The following is a 4,772-nucleotide window of genomic DNA, read 5'->3' as shown; positions in this document are numbered from 1 at the left end:
CTACTGACTGCCGGAAGGTATATATGGACAATGATCAGGTTCATCAATTCCGTTGAGCACATTAGCGAAATAACTCCACAGAGGCCAGTATCCCATTATCAAGTCACCCTTTATTTACACATGAACAGTTCTTGACTTTATACTGTCTCATTCAGAGTCAAGTACCAGAGTGTCAGTATCTCATTTTATATAAAAGCCAGGGCTCCCTGATTGGACCAGATTAATGCCCCAGTCAGGGAACTCATTCTATGATGTCCAGCTGGCTGACCTTGTTACTTCAGTTAGCAATAGTCATTAAGCTTTTAAAAAAACTTCTTAGTATATCAGCATCTGTAGCAGGTTTTATTGCCCATGAGAAGGTGTCAGCTACTTTCCTGTGGTCTGTGCGGTGAAGGTACTCCCAAAGTTCTGTTAGGGATGCAGTTCTATTATTTTGACCTAGCAGGGGAACAAGAAATATGTAACATCAGGATGCAATGTAGTTTGAGAGTGGTGATGTTTCAAAGTGCCAGTTGGCCCTAGGTTCCTTGTATTGGAATTTGTTATTAAAAACACCTTTGCATACTGTAGCAAACACGTATTGCAGCCGTAGTGGAGGTTCCTTGTATTGGAATTTGTTATTAAAAACACCTTTGCATACTGTAGCAAACACGTATTGCAGCCGTAGTGGGGCCAGTGATGGAAATATTGAATGTTTCTGGTGATGAATGAGCATCTATTCAAAAGGTTTGAGTTCACCAATGAAAGATTTGTCATTTAGGTGAGGTCAAGACATCAGAATTGTACCTCTGAAACCCTCAGCAGACAGCAGATTAGGGACAACAGAGCACAAAGTTGCAAAATAATGATGCTGCTACAGTACTGTAGGGTAATCAGCTCCTGACATGCAAACCTCATTTACTCAATAGTACCAGTAAAATATTTTTTTAAATTTACCAATTACAAATCTTTTCATCCACACTTGCTCTTTCATCTGTCTTATTTGCACATGGTGCAAGCTGCTATCATGACACAGTATTAATTATTTGTACATCAGCAGTGTTGAAAAAGCTCACTGTGCTGGTACAAATCAATGGCTTCCTGTCTTCAGAAGCAGCCTACACTGAGAACGTGTCCCAGCTCATGTCTAAGAGTACCCATTGCACTGAGATTTGGACTCGTGAAATGTGGAAGCACTTTAAGAGTAAGGAAAAAAAACCCAACTTGAGTTTTACTATGAGCCTCTTATCAATCAAATGGGAAACAGAATTGGCAGGAGCCTTGGAAGTGAGGAAATCCTGCCAGAGAATACTCTGTCAAAAAGAGGATACCCCAAAAATTTTAGGTAAAGAAAAGCTCTTGCTCTTTAAAAAGTTATTCAATGAATTTTCTTAAAAATCCATCCACATGATGTGGATGTCACTGGGAAGGCCACAGTATTTATGGCCTTTGGAAAAGTATTGAACTGCTGCAGACCCTGTGCTGTAGACACTCTAACAGCTGTTTGGTGGGTGCTGTAAGATGTGTGCACAACTATGGTGAAAGAACATGCCAGGGTGATGTGTGACTTGGAGGGAAACTGCATAAGTTGGTGTTCCCAATGCATCGGTTGCCTTCAGATTCAAGGCAGTAAAAGGTCACAAGTTTGGATGATGTCAAAGAACCTTTAATTTCTTACAACAATTACTGTATTAAAAGTTGTTTTGATGTAATCAAATTAATCAGTGTTTTGAATGGCATATAGCTACAGGACAGAATCTTTTCTGATCAGCAAAATAATTGTTTTTATTGCTTATGGTTAGTATCGGAAGAAGCTTAATGCAAACAAATTCATAATGCTTTCTGGCATTTAGCTGTTGTATTAAAAATTTAATACAATCAAATTAATTTTTTTAATGGAGAAAGCTATTTTATGTTAACTTGAAAAGAGTTCTTTGAAGAAAGTTAAAAATCACACAGCACCGGGTTATAGTCCAACAGGTTTATTTGGAAGCACTAGCTTTTGGAGTGCTGCTCCTTCACCAGGTGATTATGGAGTTCTTTGAAGAAGACATTTACCTGCTGTAACCATGATTTTAGTGTTTCTGTTAAGAGTGATGATGGTAGGACTTCTAAGCACTTCACATAGACTGGCCTGAGTTCCTTTTGAAGCACTATTCCTTTTGTTCAACACCATAATCTAAAAAAGCTCGAACAAAGCTTTCCTTTTGATCTCCCCTACAATGTATCTCAGAAGACCAGCCAATGCACTAAGGTGACAATGTATGATTTTACACATCAGCAATAGTTGAGATCTCAGTGACATTGCTAATTTAGTGGCAAATTCGGATAGCTTTATGTTTTAGGATAAAGTTCAGCAGGAATTTGGTGCTTCAGGTTTGAACCATTTAGACAACAAAGAAAGAAATCTAATATTTCATCAGTCTGGTTTGGATTTTAACTCAGGTGAATGAGCAATGTTTCTCATTCTGTATAATTTTACAGTTCCAGTTGAGGTCATGTAAAGTTTTTCTGCTTAATTTGTATATTATCTAAATATTCATTGTTAACTGCTGTAACAATGGCACTCCCTGGTTCTGAAATTATTTCCAACTTGATTGGACAAAGTGGACCCTCTCTGCAATGACAAAATATTATATGGCCTTAAAAATGCAATCTGTTTTAAGCTAACACTGCTTGCATTGCTAACAATCCCGATTGTAGAATCAGTCAACAAAGCCACAGGAAATTGCCTGATCTATAATTCAACTCTTGCACTTATCATATGTCCATTACATTCCACATGCCAAACTTTGTGACTGATCAACATTTGTACCCATCTATTGGGATACTTACTGCCAATTAATTAGATTAGATTCCCTACAGTGTGGAAACAGGCCCTTTGGCCCAACTAGTCCACACTGACCCTCCAAAGAGTAACCCACCTAGACTCATTCCCCCTAACTAATGCACCTAACTCTATGGGCAATTTAGCTTGGCCAATTCACCTGACCTGCACATCTTTGGACCGTGGGAGGAAACTAGAGCACCCAGAGGGAACCCACGCAGACACGGGGAGAACGTGCAAACTCCACACAGTCGCCCGAGGCTGGAATTGAATCCAGGTCCCTAGCAGCAGCGCTAACCACTGAGCCACCGTGCCACCCCGATAGCTTTGATTTATAATGATCCTGAGAAGCCCCTCGGGATGTATTACTTTTAAAGGGGTCATTCTTTTTAACTCCTCTGCTCAAAGGCAGTACTGTCTCTAAGCAAGAGCATGGAGTCAGGTTGTGAATCTGTTGGAATGGGAATTGAATGTTGTGCTTTGGCACCAATCTTCCATCCAACCTGGCCATCCAGCCAATCAGCTTCGCACTGAGTTGCTGTGGCAACATATACTTGCGCTTGCAACCTTATAATCTTGAGCAGTGAATGGTATGAGGATGTGATGGTAGAGGCTCCACTTTCTTCCCATCACACAGCTGACCAGGAACCTCTCCCATTCTCACCACCTGTCATTGGCATTTATCACTTGAAGAGGGATGTAACTGCATTGTGGCAGTTCAGAGGAAGTCCACTTTGATTGATTCCAGAGATAGAGCGCTTTATCTTGAGGAGAGCGATTGAACGGTTTAGGCTTATGCTCAAGTTTAGAAAAATGAGAGACGTCTGTTTGTAGCATATAACGCAATAAAGGGGATTGACAAAGTAGATTCAAGAGGATGTTTCTCTTGTGTGGCAATGTAGAATGAGAAGCAATAGTTTTAGGATAAGGGGTAGCAGATTTAAAACAGAGATTACTTCTAAGGGCTGTGAATCTGTGGAATTCATTACCAAGGAATGTGGTGGACACAGAGACATTGAGTAAATTTTAGGAGGAGAAAGATGAAATTTAAATTAGTAATGCATTGAAGGGTTACGTGGAATAGACAGCATAGTGGAGTTGAGATCAGCCATGGTTGTATTGAATGGTGGAGCAGACTGGAGGGGCTAAATGGCCTACTTCTGGTTCTTACGATCTGATAGCATATATCAAATAGTCTGATCCTGTTACCAATGCTCCCTCCTGGACCAGCAATGGGGCTTGAACCCAAAGCCTCTGGCCTCAGAGACAGAGAGATTACACACTTCATTACAAGACCTCCCACAGGAACCACGTAAATATAAAATGTTGTGGCTGACTTGCGATCACCCATTTGTAACTATGGCAGCGACCAAACGCGGAAAGTTCTGGAGAAACTCAGCAGGTCGGCGAAAAGAGAAAACGGAGTGAACGGTCCAGCTTGATTATAACCCTTCTTCAGGAGCAGCGACCAGTTTGCTCACAAGTTTCACACAACCCTCGTCCAGGTCAGCAACGCCACGGGAGATTCACCAGCATTCAAACACAAACATTACAATTCAGTGAAACAGTAGTCTTTGTAAAATGGGAAATAATCACTTGTAATGCAACGGCAGGAATTGATATTTGGAACTAGTCCCTGTATATTGTATAGATTACAAGGAATGATTGCATAATTGGACAGTTTATTTCCCTCACTTGTGGGAAGCACCGAGAAGCTAACTATTTCAATTGTTAAAGATACCACAGTTAAAATAAATCTGACCAAACTTAAGTAAAATGGGAAATAATGTTGCAGGAACTGGGCATTATTGCCGATCGTGTAACGCCCAATCCCACGGGAGGGGTTAATATCTGGGATTGTGCAAAAAGATTACGCCAGTGCTGTAGAAGCAATCTCTGATAGACAAATCGGTCAATGCAAAGTGGGGAAGGAATGTACAAAGCAGGAATGTGCTGTAAATGCATG

Source organism: Chiloscyllium punctatum, chromosome 27 (genome assembly GCF_047496795.1).
Source record: "Chiloscyllium punctatum isolate Juve2018m chromosome 27, sChiPun1.3, whole genome shotgun sequence".
Taxonomy (NCBI): domain Eukaryota; kingdom Metazoa; phylum Chordata; class Chondrichthyes; order Orectolobiformes; family Hemiscylliidae; genus Chiloscyllium; species Chiloscyllium punctatum.
The sequence above is the reverse complement of the archived record's forward strand: the minus strand, read 5'-3'. Positions refer to the sequence as shown.